Here is a 22,938-nt window from a genome sequence, read left to right as displayed (position 1 = left end):
TGCATGACATGGTTAACTTCCAATGGGGAGTTTATGGCATAGTGGTTAGAGCCTCAGCCTCAGCACTGTGGGTTCAAATCCCATGCTACTCCTTGTGACCCTGGGCAAGTTGATTAATCCTCCATTGCCCCAGGAACACTAGTGTGAGCCCATTGGGACAGATAGGGACAAATGCTCGAGCACCTAAATTTAAACCAGGCTCTACATGGTATATAAATACTAAAATAAATAAATGCACCCCAAGGACGGGCCTGAAAACTACTCCCTCCCAGTGAGTGCTGCTGGCCCGATGCTCCTCTGTAGCAAGGTATTTATGGTTGCGGTCAGCGGGGAAATGTTGGGAGGGAAGGATGGCGGGGCAGCAGGGGTTTGGCGGCAGCGGGTGCTCAAGGGTTCTGTTGCACAAGGGATGAGAGGGAGGGAAGGATGGAAGCTGGAAAAAGGGTTCTGCTGCACCGGGGATGGGAGGAAGGGAAGGATGGAAGCTGGGCAAAGGGTTCTGCTGCACAGGGGGATGATGGGATAGAAAGATGCTGCAGAGGGAAGGCACAAGGGAATGGGGGAGAGGGGAGGAAAGATGTTGCATATGTGGGGGGAAGCAAAGAGGAAGAATTGGAGTGAAGGAGAGGAAAGGAGAGATGATCATGTACCTGAAAAAAATAAGCCCTACCCGAAAATAAGACCTAGTGCCTTATTTTGGGCCCCAAATGAATATAAGACACTGTCTTATTTTCGGGGAAACAGGGTATATGTGAATTTGAATTGTCATGACATGGCACAAGAGGAAAAAAAGGGGAGGGTTTACAATTTATGAAATAAATTGAAAAGTAATGGAAAGAACAATATGGAGAAGGGGAAGACAGATAATCCATTTAAATCGCAAAAGCATCCTTAAAGAGAGGTGTTAATGTTAGTTTTTAAATGATTTAGCATTAGTTTTCAGTCTTAACGCTAAGGGGAGGGTATGCCATAGAGTAGGAGCGACTGCAGAATAAATAGTTTTACGAGTTGTGTCATAAAATAACTGACAAACAGGTGGAACCGAAAGAAGATGTTGCTGAGATGATCGTAAAGTATGCAAGGTTTCGTACGGGATCAGAAGTCTGTCGATAAATGAAGGAGAGTGATTGGCCTGAACGTTGAACGCAAGGTGGAGAATTTTAAACACGATTCTTTGGGAGGTGGGCAACCAGTGGGCCTTTTTCAAAAGTGGTGCGACATGGTCAAACTTCCTTGCATTGAAGGTAATTTTTATGGCAGTATTTTGAATAATTTGTAATTTAGTGTCTTTTGGAGGATTCCATAGTAGAGGGAATTACAGTAGTCTAGGGTGGAGATGACCAAGGGATGAATGTAGTAGTATTTTGTATTCATATGTTCAAGGGGCACACAAATGTGAGCAGGGGTGGGGCAGCCTCGGTACTTGAGGGCTGGAACCCAATCAGGTTTTGAGGCTTTCTTTAGTGCGTATGCATGAGATCTATTTGCATATGATGGAGACAATGCATGCAGATAGATCTTGTGCATCTTCATGGGGGAAATCATGAAAACTTGACTAGGTTGTGACCCTTGAGGACCAAGATTGCCTACCCCTGATCTAGATTATAGAATTGCTTTTCACATTATTCTCAAAGCCTAAGAACAAGAAAGTAATGGGCTTTCTCTTACATCCACTCAGGAGTCCGTACGTATGGTGATCAATCTGTTTCCATGAACTGGACTTGTAGAAGGGTGAATACTTACAATTTTGAGCATCTCCTACATGGAGGCAGAGCCCAGTGTCCACTTTGAGGTTTTCTTCTGCAAGCAAACTGTGCAGAGGTGTGCTCTGCTTAGTTTTTTCTTTTTGGCTTAAGTTTGTTTTTCCCGAGGCTTTGGTGTCCTGAGACTCCCATATTTGGGGATCCTCTACCTGGGAAAGGATGCAGGTTCCACTAAGTCCGGCTGCAGGGCAAGTCTTCAAGTGGACCTGGGAAATCAGCCTATTGTGTGTTTTCAGGTCACGGGGTCTATTCCCTTGGAGACAGCTCACCTGAGTTTCTCAGTGGCTTGAGCACAGGCTTGGGGTGCCCTGTGTAAGAACCCTCGTGGTATTGGGGCACCAGCTGCGTAGTTTGCCAATTCTTACTGCCACCTGGACAACTGCCCACCTATCATCATGCAAGCAGTTCCCACTCCCTTTAAAGCCATGCTGTTTGATTGGATTTCTCAACAGATGACTAACGGTAAATTCCCAAATGATCTCGGCTACATCCTCATCACACCTGTCCCGAAGAACCCCAAAGACCCCATTTCCTCAGCCTCCAACATCCCTTTCTTCACCAAGCTGATGGAAGGTATAATAAACACTACCTTGACAACCTACCTAGAACAGTTTCCAATACTACATGAGTACCAATCAGGATTCCGCTCTAACTATAGTACAGAAACTACCTTAGCCTCCATCGTGGACCACCTCTCCCACACCCTCAGCACAGGAAACCAGGCAGTAATACTCCAATTCAACCTGAGCAGCGCATTTGACCTGGTGGATCATGATATACTCAGATGCCTAGACAACATCGGTATCTCGGGCCACACACTCAACTGGTTCAAGGGATTCCTGAAAAGCAGATCCTACTAAATCATCAGCGAACAAACCCACTCAGAATCATGGTCCAACCCCTGTAGTGTCCTTCAGGGTTTCCCTCTTTCCCCAACACTCTTCAATCTATACATGGCCTTACTAGGCCATACACTATCTAAACTGAACCTCAAATCCTACATCTATGCTGACGACATCACAATCATCCCCATCTCCACCCTTTCGACAGAATCCAAACTCCTCATCTCTTCAGTCATGGACCAGGTTACACATTGGACAAAAAAATTCAAACTTAAACTAAATCCAGGAAAACCCAAATTCTTCATGACCTCCCCGCCAAACAGAGCCATTAAACCCTCAATCGACCTAAACAGAACAAAATTCATCATCAACCAAATAAAAATCCTAGGATTCACCCTCGACCAACATCTGACACTTGAGGCCCATACCAAAATCCTAATCAAAAACTGCTTTAACATACTGTGGAAACTACACACACTAAAGCCTCTCTTCGACTTCACATCATTCAGATTGCTAGTTCAATCCCTCATCCTAGGATCTCTAGATTACTGCAACATCATTTACTTTGGATCCCACAAGAAATCCATCAAAAAACTGAGGTTAATCCAAAACACGGTGGTACGTTTGATATTTGGCCTGATAAAATTTGATCATATCACCCCTTACTTCAAGAAACTTCACTGGCTTCTGATTGAGGCAAGAATCATATTCAAATTTGGCTGCCTTTGCTACAAAACACTATCCGGCACTGCTCCAACCTTTCTCCTGAACCACTTTTCCCTACAAGACAAACCCCTCCTCTCCCAAAGACCTTTACTTTTCACATTCCCTACGCCAAGAGGCTGTCATTTCAAAAGATTCCTGGACCGAACTCTAGCCTTTCAAGCAGGAATATGGAACAACACCCTAAGTGGCCTTCTCCTGAACTCTCCGTCATACCACACATTTAGAAAAGCACTAAAAACCAACTTATTTGACAAATTCATCTAACAGCCCAAGCCCCTGCTCCAGCCATTTTTCCCCTCCCAGCTATTCCCCACCCCACTTCCTAAGCTACATGCCCTCCCCACACCGGAAAAACCCCAGTTTGCATAATCCCCACAACTCGTTCAATCCCAAAGCGCATCCTCTGCTTGCTCTTCCCCTCTCTAATCCAAGGATGCATTCAAAGGCACCTCTCTTCATCCAATGCCGTTTCTCTTTTATTGCTATAAGATCTACTTGTTTGTTCCCCCTTTAATCTAATGCTGTAATATCTAAACATTGAAACATAGAAACATAGAATATGACGGAAGAAAAGGGCTATAGCCCATCAAGTCTGCCCACGCTAATGACCCACCCCCAGACCACCCGGCTAGAGATCCCACATACATATCCCATTTCTTTTTGAAATCGAGCACGCTGCTGGCGTCAATCACCTGCAATGGAAGTTCATTCCAATGATCGACTACCCTTTTGGGGAAGAAATACTTCCTGGTGTCGCCATGAAATTGCCCACCTTTGATTTTCAGCGGATGACCTCTTGTGGTTGAAGGTCCTTTAAGAAAGAAGATATCATCTTCCACCTCGATGCGGCCCGTGATATATTTAAAAGTCTCAATCATGTCCCCCCTCTCTCTACGTTCCTCGAGCGAGTATAGTTGCAGTTTATTCAGTCTTTCCTCATATGGGAGGCTCTTGAGTCCCGAGACCATCCTGGTGGTCATTCGCTGAACCGACTCGATTCTCCGCACATCTTTTTGATAATGTGGTCTCCAGAATTGAACACAATATTCAAGATGAGGTCTCACCATGAATCTGTACAGGGACATTATGACTTCGGGCCTCCGGCTGACGAAACCTCTACGGATGCATCCCACCATTTGTCTAGCCTTGGATGCAGCTTTTTCCACCTGCTTGGCAGTTTTCATGTCTTCACTAATGATTACTCCCAAATCTCGTTCTGCCCTAGTCCTAGCTAAGGTCTCACCATTCAGAGTGTAAGTTCTGCATGGGTTTTTGCTGCCAAGGTGCATGACCTAACTACTATGCCTAACTACTTGCACAGCAAGCTCACTGTGCCCTGTTATTATTGTACACTCTCTTGAACTGAAAAGGTATGATAGGATATAAATAAAGCTATTATTATTATTACTCCTTTCGCGCTGTGAGGTTCTGTGGGAGTGGAGGTCTCGGTCTGACCGGATTTGGAAGCATATAAGACAAAGTCCTTTTCTTCTCTCCAGCTGCACTGAAATAACTGATGGGCAGGCACTTCCACAGCCCCATTATTTCCTATGGGAAAATCGGGATGCATCTGAAAATCCCAATTTTGACGTATTCTGGTGTTAAAGTTTAGGTCTCCCACCTCCAAAACCCCTTTTTCTGTATGTTTGAATTTTCAAAAAAGTCTCCAGGGGTCATTTTTGGTGCAATTTTACTGACGGCAGCTGTCTTAGATTTCAATCAATCTTTTTTTTTTTTTTTTGTTTTCCAAAAGTGTCTAGCTGCCTCAAAACACTTCTATTTTGATTTTAATTGACTGTTACTTATAAAAATTGTGCTGGTTCGGCAGAGGAGCATCCATGTACTGTGTGCCGCAACGCACGTGAAGGAGGGGCAGAAGCTTTGGGCTGAGCCCAATGTCCTCCAGGTCTGGTGAACTGCTTTGGGCCTGAGAAATGGGTAAAAAGTCCCGTCCGGATCCCCTGTCTTGCAATGAGGTGAAGCAGAGGCACATAGAGTCCACACAACCCCTGAGAGCCCAGCCATAGGTTCTGCAGGTTTCATTTGCTTCCCTGAATGAGGCTTCTCCCCAGAATTTGTAAATCTGATGTGGAGAGCCTTTCTGATGAAACCAGGTCAGTTGGCGCAGCTGTCAACCCAGCTTCTTCAACCTCTAGACTCACAGTCTTTGCCTGGACTTCTGCATCTTACACAAGAGCAGATTCACTCTGCGACAGCAAAGGCATAGATTCATACTCCCTACCCTGGCTGGGGCCCTTGACTCCCCTCTGGTGTCTGCTTCTCAGTTGAGCAGACCAGGCCTCAGCTCCAGTGACCTTTCAGAGCCAGACTGGCCTGACTGGAGGTTGGACTCGATGCTTTTTTTGTCTCAGAACTCAGATTCAGTCCTGGAAGACTCTGGTTCCCTCTTTGGGTTTGACAGTCAAGAGGCTTTTCTGGCTCCTGACTCATAATAGAGCACTATATAGCAGACACATGTGAAGAATCCAGTTTTAATTCAGTGTCTACTACTATTCATCATTTCTATAGTGTTGAAAGGCATATGCAGCAGTGCAATTAACATGTAATAAACCAAACTGTGTGCCATGGCGAGATTCTGGGTGTGCCGCAAGAGATGGGCATCTGTCACTGCTGCTGCCTCTCTTCTCTGCCCTCCCACCCCCGACATACCAAAATTTTAGGATTATTAGATGAAGGGATTTCTGAAATCCAGCAGTTTGTCTGGTTTTTCTAAGGCCCCCAAGCTCAGGGCTGCATCTGGCGGGCCTTTGAGCATGTGCGCACATTGATGTGATGACATCACATGCATTGACATCATTGGTCGACATCCGCGCATGCTCAGAGGTCTTCTAGATGCGGCCCTGAGAAAGGTGGTGGAGAGAGAAACTGTGGCGGAATTCAAAAAAGCATGGGCTAAACACAGAGGATCTCTAATTAGAAAATGAATGGAATAAAACAAACTAAGGCTGGTACTGGGTGCTCCGTATATGGTGATTAGATTTAGGATGAGCTGGGAGGGATTTGATAGAAGCTCCAGTGCCAGATGCTTAGGATAGGGTGGAGTAGGCTTCAATGGCAACTTCAGCAGTGGGAGCCTAAAGCCAGTACCAGTTGAACGTCTATGGTCTATTGCCTAGAAATATTAAAGAAAGGACAATTTAAATTGGAATGCATAAGGTGTGTGAATGTTGGGCAGGCTCGATGAACCGTTCAGGTCTTTATTTGCTGTCATTTATTATGTTTAGTGTGCCACAGCTGAGAAAAGTTTGCAAGACACTGCAATAGTCCATGCTTAGAAGAGCTTACAATCTAATTTGGATAAACAGGAAGTACAGAGTTGGGGAGTGTCTTAGAAATAAGTTCCACTAAGGTTATTGACTTGAGCAGATGATGTACAGTTGGGTCCTCCCCCGGTCCAATGCTACTTCAACCTCTAGACTCACAGTCTTTGCCTGGACTTCTGCATCTTACACAAGAGCAGATTCACTCTGCGACAGCAAAGGCATAGATTCATACTCCCTACCCTGGCTGGGGCCCTTGACTCTCTTGCACAGCTATTGGTGCTCCTTCCACCATTGCCTGGGAGCCCTGACAATTTAAGTAGGCTGTCCACATTAGACTTTAAAAAAATCAGGGGTAAAGCTGACTAGAGGGCCCCAAGGGCCCCTTGAGGACATCCTGTAGTCTCCTTTTGGGCTCTGTGGTGTACATGCACCCACGCTTTACCTGACTGCTTATCTAGAGGCGCAAGTGGATTTTTTTCCCAGACAAAGGAGCCATCTGTGATCCTTCAGCCCTGGAGGTACCAGGAGTGGCTAAGCCCAAGGCTCCCACCCCTCTCTCACATACCCTACAGCAGATGCTGTATGGATGCTCCTCAACTGACCAGCGTAAATCTGGCATGATATAGGAGTATTAATCCTGCCGTTTTGCTAGTGTACCTACTATATTCTCCTAAAAAAGACTAATCCTAGACTAATGAGATATTTAAATCTATCCAAGGGAAAGACTGAGGATCTCAAGTTCCTGTGGTCAATTACCGTTAGAACAAGTCTTAGTTATTGACCTGCTTGCGGGCTATCATTGATCCGGGTGTTTCCCCCTTTTTTTGTGTTTTTGCATATAAAAATTTTTTACATTTTTTAAAAATAATTTAAGTAATTTAAATAACTATTGTTATTGCTAATGTTCATAAGAACATAAGAAATGCCTGCACCAGATCAGACCTTGGGTCCATCTAGTCCAGCGATCCGCACACGCAGAGGCCCAGCCAGCCCTACCCTGGCGAATACCTTAGTTACTCGTATCCCTCAATGTGTCTTTCAAGAAGATGTGCATTCAACTTACCCTTAAATCCTTTAATGGTGGTTTCCTCCACAACCTCTTCCAGGAGAGCGTTCCAGGCGTTCACTACTTGCTGTGTGAAGCAGAACTTTCTGACATTTGTTCTGGCCCTATCCCCCCACAGCTTAAGTCCATGACCTCTTGTCCGAGTCACCTTTGACAATGTGAATAAAGTTGTTTCCTGCTCTATTTTGTCGAATCCTTTCAGTATTTTAAAAGCCTCTATCAGATCCCCTCGCAGTCTCCTCTTCTCGAGGTTGAATAATCCTAGTTTTTTATTTTTTTGCTTTTTAACACCTTATGATAATTAGCTTGGGTGTTATATATTGTCCGACACAAAAAAGGGGGAAACACCTGGATCAATGATAGCCCGCAAGCAGGCCAATAACTAAGACTTGTTCTAACGGTAATTGACCGCGGGCACTTGAGATCCTAAGTCTTTCCCTTGGATAGGTTTAAATAAAGATCTCATTAGTCTAGGATTAGTCTTTTTTAGGATGATATAGGAGTATCACAGCCTGAGGTGTCCATCCCAAGTGAGGTTTAGCAAAATTGAAGGGTTTTGAAACAGACAGAGGCTTTTAAACAAAAATGGGAAATCCAAAATGGTCCCTGTGGCAGTGTAGTCATGCCAAAACTGGCTGGGGAAAACCAAATAAAAGGTCAAAAATTCTGGGAAGGGGTTTTTTGAGGTGAGGAACCCTAGATCTAGCTCCAGCAATGCTTGAAACATGCAGTTTTTAGAAGCCCCCTCCTTGATTTCCCATAGGCTACAATAGCCTGTACTTACAGTCTGTCTGTGCTGGTGCTAACCTCATTCAGCTGGTTAAAGGATTTGGAATGTGAAGAAGATACGTCCTTAGCCAAATCAAGTCCACATGCTGTGATCTTCAGGCTGCCAGTCGACCTCAACCCCCATGGATCCATACAACAAGGGGGGAGTAAAACACAGATGGCACCTGCCAAAGCCTGACTGGACTGCTAGGCAGGCCAAACAGCCTGCGCTCAAGCACCTAATCAGGTTCTGAGCCAGCTACCAAGGGAATGCACCCTGAGCCCCACAAGTGTGGCTACAATCTGGCCAAGGGTTTCCCTGCTAGCTGCAGACTTCTTTCCTAGAGTCTGCATTGTGTCCTAGGTATACCTGTAACCTCTTGAACACTGAAAAATAAAAACCTCAAGATTCGGAGGTAAACCTGGAAATAAGAAAAAAAAATTATCGGAGCAGATCAGAACACCACCACCTCAACTTGCAGAGGAAAAACTGAAGGGGGCACTACAGTCACTGGAGGAGGAGGTGGAGTTGAATGTCAATTTCATCCTGCAACACAGCTCACAATTTGGGGGACTCCTAGACACATTGCACCAAAACTTCAAAATAGGAAAGAAACTACCGTAAATTATCATAATAAAAGTTAACGAAGGTCTCAATTCTTTTCGTAAGTAGTCTGAACAGGGCCTTTGCAGTATTTTATGATGAAAGATTTCCATGTTTGTAGAAATTCTTTCTCCTTTGTTTTTAAGACGGTTACTATCTTTGTTGTCAGTCATTCCCAAATGCTTAAGTAATAATTTTCTGGACGCAGGAGCATCATATTAACCAATCAGCAGTTTATTCTTCAAGGGATGTGTTTCTTCATTGTGGAGCTCCAAAGCATCATTCTACCAACAAAAATAATCTGGATTTCTTTTAAACTCATTCTTTGTTAGTATGTAATAAATAAAATCTTCCAAAAGTGAAGCTTATAATTATAATTTGAGGTTTTAAACTAAAGCAGATTTGAGGGTGACATAGATTCCAGTTGGGATAAGTCTTTCTTCTTACAAAAGCAAACTTTCTGTTCAGAAAAGTGAAAGAGGGCACTTATAACTATTTGTGCTTTTCAATTATGAAGGGTCTGGAAACCTACTTGACTGGAGCCTCTTGAAGGATAAGATGAATTTCACCAGTTATGTAGCACAACAAAGAAAAATGGGGAGACCCAATGATCCACAGTGAAAACAATCCACCGATGAAAACAAAAAATTGTGGATACAGATGTTCTGGAGATAATTTATTATACAATAACATATAAAAACATGAAAATTCAATGAAAAAAGTACAATGATAAAAAATACAGTGGTAAAAATCCAACCGGACCCAGTTATGTATCAGTTCTGCAGAATGTTCTGTAAACTATTCAGAATAAATAGTCCACATTCAAAACTTATACCTGGATGTGGTTGTAAGGAGATTTGTTGTTTTTTTTTTAAATTCGCACCACATCAATAGAGAGTAGTACAGGAAGGACTGCATTAGCCCACCCTTTTACAAAACCGCAATAGCAGTTTTTAGCGCAGACCAGTACACTGAATGCTCTGCGCTGCTCCCGACACTCATAGAGTTCCTATGAACGTTGGGAGCAGTGCAGAGCATTCAGCGTGCCAGCCTATAAACCATTTTGTAAAAGGGGGGAGGGGTAAGTGATCCAGGGTAGAAAACTTTGAAGGCTGACAATAAGGGCCTGAAGAAGTAGCTAGGAAGCAAACCAGATCTGGGAAGCATAGTGGGCTGCTGCATAAAACCATTGAAAAGCTGTAATTTATAGAACCGCCATTTGGATAATTAATCCAAGCACTCTGCTGCCCTGAAAGCTGAGACTTTCCCCGGCCATATGTGCAACAGGTGGTACTCACTATTTAACTGCTGTTCGGAAATTAGTAGTTTTAAAATTCAGCTTCTTGTATTCACTCTCAAAAGCTTTCTGCTTGGAGAGCTGGCAGCCTCCTCCTACCCAGTTATTGTTCTAAAGTGGATGAACTCTTGCCAGTTGCATGAACTGTGCAAAGTAACTCCTTCCCACAGCTGTCTGTTTTGACTCTTAGAAGCAGGTTGCTGTTTTCAACTCATGAACTATGTACTATTAAATCCAATGCACTGAAGCCTTTATAGGGAGTTGAAAGAGTTTAAAGCTGGAGGGTTCTGGTGCTAGTCAGCTCCATTCCCATTATTCTCCGAAGTGGAGGGAAGCTGCCATGTCTGCTGGCAGTTGTAACAACAGGTAATACATGTGTGACCTCAGCTGGCTTGTATCCACAGGCCCTGCCTGTCACATGGAAGCTTGGAGAGTATGGGGACGGGGGCCCTGGTCTACAGGTATTCACTGCCTTTGGTCACAGTCCCAGAAATCTCAAGTTTCAGGTGTAATGAGGTCCACAGCTTGAGTTTGGATTAGGGATCTTCGCAGTGCCAGTGCATATGTGTATTGTTAATAAGTATGTTGATGCTCCATTGAATTGGGATTATAGACAATAATTTGGCTTCAGGTTTATCATTTTATCTTCATTCATGTGGCTTTCAATCAGATAAACAGCAAATTTCTAAGCGGTATACATATAAAATTGGGTAGTACAATAGGAAGGGGGAGACCCATCTGAAGATTAAGGGCTGAGTAAGGTTTTTTTAGATTAGAGATCAAAGGCATCTTTGAATAAAAATGGGGATTATATAAGATGAAGGAAGGGGAAAATGTCCAACTCAAAGGCCCCATATTCCGTGGACACTTTTTTCTTTCACAACACATGCTCTTCACTCACCCAAAAGAATCTCATATAATAGAAACATGATGGCAGATAAAGGCCATCTAGTCTGCCCATCCGCAGTAACCATTATCTCTTTCTCCGAGAGATCCCCCATGCCTTCTTGGATTCAGACACAGTCTCTATCTCCACCACTTCTACTGGGAGACTGTTCCACGCATCTACCACCCTTTCTGTAAAAAAGTATTTCCTTAGATTACTCCTGAACCTATCACCTCTTAACATCATCCTATGCCCTCTCATTCCAGAGCTTCCTTTCAAATGAAAGAGGCTTGACTCATGCGTATTTACATGTCTATCATATCTCCCCTCTCCCGCCTTTCCTCCAAAGTATACATATTGAGACTTTTAAGTCCTCATATACCTTGTGACGAAGAACACACACCATTTTAATAGCCTTCCTCTGGATCCACTCCATCCTTTTTATATCTTTTTGAAGGTGCGGTCGCCAGAATTGTACACAATATTCTCAATGAGGTCTCACCAGAGTTTTATACAGGGGCATCAATACCTCCTTTTTCCTATTGGCCACCTTTTCCTAATCACCTACCATCCCTCTAGCTTTCGCCATCACCTTTTCAATCTGTTTGGCCACCTTAAGATCATCACATACAATCACACCCAAGTCCCGCTCTTCTGTCGTGCATATAAGTTCTTCATCCCCTAAACTGTACTGTTCCTTCGGGTTTTTGCAACCCAAATTCATGACCTTGCATTTCTTAGCATTAAATTTTAGCTGCCAAATTTCAGACCATTTTTCACGCTTTACCAGGTCTTTCTTCATGTTATTCACACCATCCTGGGTGTCCACTCTATTGCAGATTTTGGGATCATCCACAAAGAGGCAAATCTTACCTGACAGCCCTTCAGCAATATCGTTCATAAAAATTTTAAAAAGAACAGGCCCAAGAACAGAACCTTGAAGCACACCACTGGTAACATCCCTTTCTTCAGAGCAATCTCCATTAATCACTATCTTCTGTCATCTTCCACTCAACCAGTTCTTGACCAAGCCTATCACTTTGGGGCCCATCCTGAGGGCACTCAGTTTACTTATTGTCTGTGTGGAACACTGTCGATGGCTTTGCTAAAATCTAAATACACCACATTTAGTTCACTCCCTCTACCCAATTCTCTGGTCACCCAATCAAAGAAATTTATCAGATTTGTCTGACAAGACCTACCTCTAGCGAATCCATGTTGCTTCTGATCCTGTAATCCAGAGTTTCTCAGCTTGGTCCTGGAGTACCCCCTTGCCAGTCAAGTTTTCAAGATGTCCACATTGAATTTGGATAAACTTGATTTGCAAATACTGCCTCCATTATATGCAAATTTCTTTCATGCATATTCTTTGTGGATATCTTGAAAACCTGACTGGCAAGGGGGTACTCCAGGACCAAGTTGAGAAACACTGCTGTAATCCACTGGATTCCAGAAACGTCACTCTTCTCTGTGTTCCCATTAATTTGCTTACCACAGAAATCAGACTTACTGGCCTGTAATTCCCTACTTCTTCCTTACTTCCACTTTTGTGTAGAGGGACCACATCTTTCCTTCTCCAGTCCTCTGGTACCACTCCTGACTCTAGAGAAGCATTGAAAATGTCAGTCAGCAGAGCCACCAGAACTTCCCTAAGTTCCTTCAGCACCCTTGGATGTACACCATCCGGCCCCATTGCTTTGTCTATCTTTAATTTAGCTAGCTCCTCACGAACACAACCTTGTGAAAATCGATCAGGGTCTACTATTCCTCCATCCCTATTTGCATATGTTTCCTGCGGTCCTGCTTCTGGTGCTTCAGCCATGAACACAGAACAGAAATATTTATGAACAGAAATATTTGTTAAGCAATTCAGCCTTTTCCTTATCAGCTTCTACATATTCCTCCCCTTCACTTTTGAGTCTGACAATGCCACTTTTGCACTTCTTCCCATCACTGATATATCTAAAAATGTCTTCTCTCCCTGTTTTACCATGTCATGTTTCTTTGCTTTCCTGACTACTTGACCAGCCTCTCTTAACTTTTCCAGATATTTTTGACTGTCTTCTTCTTTCTGTGATCTTTTGTAGTTTATGAAGGCTAACCTCTTCTTCCTTACCTTCTCAGCTAATACTTTTGAGAACCAAAGCGGCCTTCTTTTCCTCTTACTTTTACTTACTTGGTTCACAAAAAGGTTTGTCGCCCTTACAATCACCCACTGCATTTCTACTCCTTCCAGATATTCCCATTCCTTGACATAATTCCCCATCCAAACAAAGCTTTTTTTTTTTAAGTCTAGAACCTTTAGTTTTGAATGAGCCCTCTCTATACCCTTCTTTAATATTAAACTGTACCATGCAGTGATCACTGGATGCCAGATGATCACCCACTGTAACATCAGAAACACTTTCTCCATTTGTAAGTACTAAGTCCAGTATGACCAAATTAGTCCTTGGAGTTAGAAAAGAGAATGTTCCCAGCAATTTGATGGTCACTTGGTTGTAGTGTTGGGCCCAGTGATGCTTTATGTGAGCGAAGTAGTGAATATATATAAATATTGTGAGTACTAGAGTTGAAGCTGTATAAGATTACCTGAATTGGCTGACCCTGAAACTGGCCTTGTTGTGAATAGCTGTTTTCCCGGTTGAACTGAAAATATTTGGAACTAATTGAACTTGTTTGTTATAATGTATACTCAAGAAGAACTGATAGGTGAGTTATTGAAATACTGTAATGATGCAAATTTGCATATTATCCCTGTTCTAATATGCTTAGAGCCAGGAGATTTGATTTATTATCTTAATATACCACCCATTACTCTAGGTCAGGGGTTGGCAATTCCCATCCTTGAGAGTCGGAGTCAGGTCAGGTTGTCAGGATCTCCACAATAAATATGCATGAGATAGATTTGCATCTCAAGGAGGCAGTGCATGCAAATCCATTTTATATATATATTAATTGTGGATATCCTGAAAACCTGACCTGGCTCTGGCTCTCGAGGACCGGAATTGCTTACCCCTGCTCTAGGTTTAAGAGCGGTTTACATTAAAAAGAATCATTAGCTTAATCAGCAAGCTTTACAATCTCAAATATTAAAAAAAATCACATTACTTACTTTACAGTCACAGGTCTTGGAGTTCAGTGTACTCAGGCTACGTTTCAGACATTGGGACCTTTTTTTATTGGGCTAATGATAACATTTCTGACTATTTTCTAGAATTTTCAAGAACATATGTGGTTTAAAAAAAAAAATAATAACATAAATAATTATAGCCCTAGTACAAACAAAATTTCCAAATATTTCTCTTCTTTGAAAACATATTTCCTGTAGTTTTTTGTATTTTTTTTTTTTTTTACTCTGACTGAGACTAGATGGTATTGTTTTTGATATGGAATGGCTGCAAGATGGCTTTAAAAACTGATCATTTGAATGAGGACTTCAACATGCTTGGACCATGGGTTCAAATTGACCAACTACTAGACAAATAGGCCTTTAATTTATTCATTTATAAGGCTAGCTTTCATATATGGAAGACATTGTAAATACTAGAAATAAAGCCTAATTTTATAAACAAGGATTGTTTTGGTCCTAGGGAATGCATCAGAATCTATAGAAACCTTTAAGATTTTTGGTATTTGCAAATTCTCTACATATAAGAATTTGAACGGGCCTCAAGTCCAGCTTCACTATAATTTGCTTAATGAGCAGGAACTGGAGCAATAGAATGGGAAAGCTGCTTTTTGAGATCTGCAATCTGTTTCATAGCACTGAGGAATAAGAGAGGATGGACATTTAGGAGCCATCTGTGAGAGTCTTTTTGTGTTCAGCTGAAAAGAGGTCGTGGCAGATGGTGAGGTTAAAAAGCCTGGCTTGTTCTATTCCACAAAATACTTTCTTGAAGCTGGAAGCACCAGCTGTTTCCATTGGCTCTTGGGGTGGGTGACAGCACGGTTTCTGCAGTTGTTCAGTTTGGACCTTGCATTCTGCTTATGAAGATATACAATTATTTTTCTAGAACACAGCAGGAGACCTTCAAATCAGCAGTAGAAGCTTTTTTTCCTTTCGGTCTGGATGCTTCCTTCTACTTTTGTTCGTCAATTGACCCTGGCCTCTACTTAGGCTGTTAGTTATAACATAGGGAACAGGAAAAAAAAAAAGCAAACCTTCATTTGAAATGACTTGGTATTCCCTCTCCCCAATTGTAGTCTCTTACTTGCCTAGTAATGTTCAATCTTGCCACCATATAGGTAGCCTTTGATAAGGGGTCTCATATGCTGTGGCTCCCACAGCATAAACCCCCAAATCCCACTTATAAGCAGAGCAGGATTCACTGTTTAGTAAGCCCTAAGGAAACAAATATGTTGGATCCCCTGTTATGATGTAAATACCTTTTTAACACCCATTGATATATGAACACCAGTACTTCAATCTTTAAATTTAATTAGGTCACATGGGTATGTGCATATGTGTAGGGAGGGTTAAATATACCCTCGGAGCAAGCTTTGCCTCTTCCCCCATCTTTAGAAAGAACTATCCCCTATTCCCCACCAAACCCTTTGGAACACTCTTCAGCCTCTGAAACTCCTGCATCTGTTTAGCTGATCATACTTTTTTGTGAGTGTAGCTCAGGATCTGAGGACTCTGGTGGACCAATAGGGTCTTGAAGACATTGAGGGAGGTGGCAATGATGACTCCATAATAGTACAATGTATGGTGTTGGTTGATGTCGTAGATGGTTGTTGATTCCACCTTTGTCCTATGCGAATTGTTGCAACACGGTGACCGCTGCATCTGTATACTGAGCAGGTACAGGTGGGGCTGTATTACGGCACATCTGACAGCTCACTCCACCCTCACCCCAAACTTGTAGGCTCTAAGCACATGTACAGTTTGCCTGTAACTTAATCCTGTCTCGCTTGTAGCTATTGCCGTTGGGTGATAGCTAAGATATTCATCTTTCTCTATTCCTTCCCCCCCCCCCTTCCCGGCCGCTTCACCATACTCCAAGAATCTCTGAGTTATAATCCCCTAAGCCAGTGGAGCCACCAGCCAGTCGGGTTTTCAAGATATCTCAATAGTAGACTATGGACATTTCCTCCAGGAACTTCTCAAAACCTTTTTTAAAGCCATCGACGTTATCTGCTGTTACCACATCTTCTGGCAATGAGCTCCAGAGTTTAAGTATTCTCTACATGCAAAAATATTTCCTCCTATTGGTTTTAAATGTATTTCCCTTTAACTTCATTGAGTGTGCCCTAGTCTTTGTAATTTTTAATGAAGTAAAAATTAGATTATTTGCATGTATCAGGAATGTACAGGTAAATTCCTCTTAATACAGGGTCGGGAAGATATATAAAAACAAAATCCATAGAAACAATTACAAAAGCAATTAGTCGTTAATTTCCTAGTGGAAGAAGGGGAGGAGCATATTATCCCCATCCCCCACCTGCACCCATGCACAGTAATTTGGTACTTGAAGCCTTGACAACCTGATAGCTGCAGTGCTGTGGATTCAGATAAGCTTTTCTCCTCCACCCATCCCATTTTTAGTTTCAAGACCTGTTTAACAGAAGTCCTTTCTCATTCTTTGCCTCTGGCAATACTTATTAAGCAGTTTTGTTCAATTAGTAGGCCATACCCCCAACAGCCGTTTTACATTTCACTTTTTAATGTAAAGAAGCAATTAGAAATGTAAAATAAATTGCTTTTAGGTACATACGAGTGTACATATTGCTGACCTACAAGTGTGTTCGTTCTGCTGCCCCTCAATGTCTCTCCTCTCTCCTTATACACCTGCCAGAGAACTCCATTCCTCAGATAAACTGCTCTTAGCTGTACCCTTCTCCTCTACTGCCAGTTCCTTTCATCTAGCTGTTCCCTATGCCTGGAATAAATTGCCTGAGTTTGTCCACCAAGCCTCTTCCCTTACCTTATTTAAAAGCAGACTGAAAATCCACTTTTTTGATATAGCATTCAATCTATGACCTTACTCCCCACTACCCACCAACCCTGCCAGCAGCTTAACTGTTCCCCTTAACTGTATTCATGACTTCCAGTTTGTTTGTCTGTCTTGTCTATTTAAGAACATAAGAACATAAGAAGTTGCCTCCGCTGGGGCAGACCAGAGGTCCATCCTGCCCAGCAGTCCGCTCCCACGGCGGCCCATCAGGCCCACTGCCTGAACAGTGGTCTCAGACTAATTTGTAATTTACCTCTAATCCTGTCCCTATAACCTTACCTCTACTCCTATCTGTACCCCTCAATCCCTTTGTCCTCCAGGTACCTGTCCAGACCTTCTTTGAAGCCCTGTAGCGTACTTCTGCCTATCACATCCTCCGGCAGCGCGTTCCATGTATCCACCACCCTCTGGGTAAAAAAGAACTTCCTGGTGTTTGTTCTAAACCTTTCCCCTTTCAATTTCTCCGAGTGCCCCCTTGTACCTGTGGTTCCCCTTAGTTTGAAAAATCTGTCCCTATCCACTTTTTCTATGCCCTTCATGATCTTGAAGGTTTCTATCATGTCTCCCCTGAGTCGTCGCTTTTCCAGGGAGAAAAGCCCCAGCTTTTTCAGTCTGTCAGTATATGAGAGGTCCCCCATACCTTTTATTAGCTTAGTTGCTCTTCTCTGGACTCTCTCAAGTACCGCCATGTCTTTCTTGAGGTACGGCGACCTGTACTGGACACAGTACTCCAGGTGCGGGCGCACCATTGCACGATACAGTGGCAGGATGACTTCCTTCGTCCTGGTTGTGATACCTTTCTTAATGATACCCAACATTTTGTTCGCTTTCCTTGAGGCTACCCAAGTCCGGTCCTCGAGATCTACTGGCAGGCCAGGTTTTCAGGATATCCACAATGAACATGCATGAGAGAGATCTGCATACCAAGAAGGCAGTGCAGGCAAATCTCTCTCATGCATATTCATTGTGGATATCCTAAAAACCTGGCCTGCCAGTAGATCGCAAGGACCGAACTTGGGCAGCCCTGATTTAGATTGTAAGCTCTTTCGAGTAGGGACTGTCTGTGTATGTCTGGTAATGCTATAGATATAATTAACAGTAATGTGTTAAAGTAGAAATATCATATCTTCAAGGTCAGACGGAGGGTTAGATATGTGGCTGGCACGATAAAGAGTAATTCTAGTCCCTAAACAGGTGCATAGCTATCTGATAGTTGGATGCGTTGGTGCATTTGTTGAAAGTAAAAAGGTGTTACACCAATTAAACTCTTGTGATGAACTGTAAAACCTCACACATGACCACAAAAGACAGCATCAAATGTCCATGTAGCAGTTCTTGCCTGTTAGTGTTTATGCATTGAGGCTTTATTTCTTTCTATCGCACAGTACCGTATTTTCACGCATATAACGCGCGCGTTATACGCGTTTTTACCTACCGCGCATACCCCTCGCGCGTTATATGCGTGAGCGCGGTATACAAAAGTTTTAAAACATAGTTCCCACCCCGCCCGACGCCCGATTCACCCCCCCCAGCAGGACCGCTCGCACCCCCACCCCGAACGACCGCTCGCACGCGCTCCCACCCGCACCCGCATCCACGATCGGAGCAAGAGGGAGCCCAAGCCCTCTTGCCCGGCCGACTCCCCGACGTCCGATACATCCCCCCCCCCCGGCAGGACCACTCGCACCCCCACCCCGAACGACCGCTCGCACGCGCTCCCACCCGCACCCGCATCCACGATCGGAGCAAGAGGGAGCCCAAGCCCTCTTGCCCGGCCGACTCCCCGACGTCCGATACATCCCCCCCCCCCGGCAGGACCACTCGCACCCCCACCCCGAAGGACCGCCGACTTCCCGACAATATCGGGCCAGAAGGGAGCCCAAACCCTCCTGGCCACGGCGACCCCCTAACCCCACCCCGCACTACATTATGGGCAGGAGGGATCCCAGGCCCTCCTGCCCTCGACGCAAACCCCCCTCCCCCCCAACGACCGCCCCCCCCAAGAACCTCCGACCGCCTCCCAGCCGACCCGCGATCCCCCTGGCGACCCCCACGACCCCCCCACCCCCCTTCCCCGTACCTTTGGTAGTTGGCCAGACAGACGGGAGCCAAACCCGCCTGTCCGGCAGGCAGCCAACGAAGCAATGAGGCCGGATTGGCCCATCCATCCTAAAGCTCCGCCTACTGGTGGGGCCTAAGGCGCGTGGGCCAACCAGAATAGGCCCTGGAGCCTTAGGTCCCACCTGGGGGCGCGGCCTGAGGCACATGGGCCCAACCCGACCATGTGCCCCAGGCCGCGCCCCCAGGTGGGACCTAAGGCTCCAGGGCCTATTCTGATTGGCCCACGCGCCTTAGGCCCCACCAGTAGGCGGAGCTTTAGGATGGATGGGCCAATCCGGCCTCATTCCTTCGTTGGCTGCCTGCCGGACAGGCGGGTTTGGCTCCCGTCTGTCCGGCCAACTACCAAAGGTACGGGGAAGGGGGGTGGGGGGGTCGTGGGGGTCGCCAGGGGGGTCGCGGGTCGGCTGGGGGAGCGGTCGGAGGTTCTTGGGGGGGGGCGGTCGTTGGGGGGGAGGGGGGTTTGCGTCGAGGGCAGGAGGGCCTGGGATCCCTCCTGCCCGTAATGTAGTGCGGGGTGGGGTTAGGGGGTCGCCGTGGCCAGGAGGGTTTGGGCTCCCTTCTGGCCCAACTACCAAAGGTACGGGGAAGGGGGGTGGGGGGTCGCCAGGGGGGGTCGCGGGTCGGCTGGGGGGGCGGTCGGAGGTTCTTGGGGGGGGGGCGGTCGTTGGGGGGGGGGGGGTTTGCGTCGAGGGCAGGAGGGCCTGGGATCCCTCCTGCCCGTAATGTAGTGCGGGGTGGGGTTAGGGGGTCGCCGTGGCCAGGAGGATTTGGGCTCCCTCCTGGCCCGATATTGTTGGGGAGTCGGCGGTCCTTCGGGGGGAGGGATGTATCGGACGTCGGGGGGGGGGCATCAGGCTTTCAGGATGGGGACAGACCTTCAAGGGGGGACAGTGCACGGAAGTCAGGGGGGGTGAACGGAGAGTCGGAAAGTCAGGGCGGGCGAAAGGAGCGTCGGGCAGCATGCGCGGTATACCCGTGAGCGCGGTATACCAAAGTTTTTGTGCATATCATCGTGATTTCTGCGCGCTATACCCGTGTGCGCGTTTTATACGGGTGCGCGTTATTTGCGTGAAAATACGGTACATTGTTTTGTGTCTCTGTTATCATTTAATTTATATTGTGTGCAATCTCCTAAGCAGAAAATCAGATTTATTTATTTTTTTTTATCATGGTGTAAAAAAATAATTATTCAATAATCAAACTTACTATTCCCCCTTTTAGAAAACCACACTAGCGTTTTTAGTGCCGGTCACGACAGTAACACTAGTGCCGTTTTGTATACTTGGGGAGGGGGTGTTCATAAATAACAGCAAAATCAATAAAATATATAGGGCTCCTTTTATCAAGCCACGCTAGCAGTTTAACGCGCGTAATAGCGTGCGTTAACCTGTCAGCCGCACTAGCCGCTACCGCCTCCTTTTGGCCAGCGTGGGAGTTAGCGCGTGATGAAAAGTCACGCGTGTGAACCCCGCTAGCGCGGCTTGATAAAAGGAGCCCATAGTAAACAACCATGCCAAAGGACATCTGCAATATCTCTTTCACACAAAACCCACAAAAAGTGAAGAGAAAGAGTCTGGACAGTGGAACTTTTATGACTGAATGGCAGCTGAATTGGGTTTATTTATAGCTAAGTACTTTTATTCCTCCATTATTTTTCATCTATTTTGGATCTGTGGCATCCCTTACAATTATGGTTATAAGTACATCAGGGATGTCAAAATCCCTCCTCGAGGGCCGCAATCCAGTCGGGTTTTCAGGATTTCCCCAATGAATATGCATGAGATCTATTAGCATACAATGAAAGTAGTGCATGCAAATAGATCTCATGCATATTCACTGGGGAAATCCTGAAACCCGACTGGATTGCGGCCCTCGAGGAGGGACATTGACACCCCTGAAGTACATGATAAAGAATGACATGGGGGCCAAATTTTTTTCTGTCCTGTCCCTGTGAGTTTTGTTGCTGCCCCTGCACCATTCCTGTAAACTCTGTCTTAATTCCACAAGCCTTGAACACTTACGATTTTATTTATATACCACTTATATTCTAAGTGGTTTACATTCAGGTACTTTATCGTATTTCCCTATCTGTCCTGGTGGGCTCAAACTCTATCTAGTGTACCTGGGGCAATGAGGGGATTAAGTGATTTGCCCAGGGTCACAAGGAGCAGCGAGGGATCTGAACCCACAACCTCAGGGTGCTGAGGCTGTAGCTCTAACCCCTGCGCCACATACTCCCCACTGTGCCGCTCATATTTTAAAGTGTTTGAGGCTTGTGCAGATGAGGGCAGAGCTTTCAGGAATGGGGCAGGGACAGGAAAAGAACTCGCGGGGACGGGGAAAAATTTGTCCCCGTGTCATTCCCTAGTGCAGTGATTCCCAACCCTGTCCTGGAGGAACACCAGGCCAATCGGGTTTTCAGGCTAGCCCTAATGAATATGCATGAGAGAGATTTGCATATGATGGAAGTGATAGGCATGCAAATTTGCTTCATGCATATTCATTAGGGCTAGCCTGAAAACCCAATTGGCCTGGTGTTCCTCCAGGACAGGGTTGGGAACCACTGCCCTAGTGCATGACTGCAGGATTTTTTTTGTTTGGACACAAAGGTGATTTTGAGGTTTTGTTGTGTTTTTTTAAAGACCGATGACTGTGCTTAGCCCCATGACGGGTCATCTTATATGCTAAATTTCACAGGCACAATATTCACTGAGGTCTCTTTTTCTCTACTTTTTGTGTAGAAGAGATACTGCAGATCTCCTTTGGCATAGTTATTTATTACCCCCCTTTTTATTAAGCTGCAGTACAGGTTTCTAACGCGGCCTGGAGCACTAAAATGCTCTGACGCTCAGAATTCTTATAAGAATTTAGCACCCCGGGCTGTGGTAGAAACCTCTACCATGGCTTAGTAAAAGAGGGTCTACATATTTTATTTATTTTGCTGTAAAAAAAATCCCTGAATAATTTATATAATTACATATTAACCGCAAAGCCCAATAGGGCAGGTAACTGCCCCGAAGCCCAAAGGGATTTAAAGGACCTTGGGGCTTTTGATGCGCGGCAGCTGCTAGCCAGGCTTTATAAAATGAGGGATAAATTGAAACAAAAATACTTTATTTAGATTACTACTCTACGGATACCCAGCTAGCAGGTTTAGAAATTCATATACTCATATATACCTTTTCCTGTTCCCAAAAAATTAATCAAATGGAGGGAAATGCTTCACCAGAGCAGTCAGAAGCTGAGGCCATAGAATCAACAAAATCTTTCCACACTCTAATGTGTAATAACATTTCCCCATTTTAGTCTTTGTCATAGCAGTAATCATTGCTATATCAGTAACCCATAATTTCACAATCTAATCCTGGAGGTGAAACCAATTCTTGCTAATAAAATGCAATCGTTCCGCTTACAGGTATTAAGAAAGAGAGCCAGATTTCACTGTGAAAGTCGTATAACCAGGTCCTAAGAAATATCAGTTCTACTGACTTCCAAAATTCAATCGCCCTCAGGCATTGCCACTTTTAACATTTATGAGTATTAGAGTTCTCAAGGGCTATTTTGCTCAGTGTAATCTAAGGCAGTGTTTCTCAACTCGGTCCTGGAGTACCCCCCTTGCCAGTC

The sequence above is a fragment of the Geotrypetes seraphini genome, chromosome 9, assembly GCF_902459505.1.
Source record: "Geotrypetes seraphini chromosome 9, aGeoSer1.1, whole genome shotgun sequence".
In the NCBI taxonomy this organism is placed as follows: domain Eukaryota; kingdom Metazoa; phylum Chordata; class Amphibia; order Gymnophiona; family Dermophiidae; genus Geotrypetes; species Geotrypetes seraphini.
Note: the sequence above shows the minus strand (reverse complement) of the source record.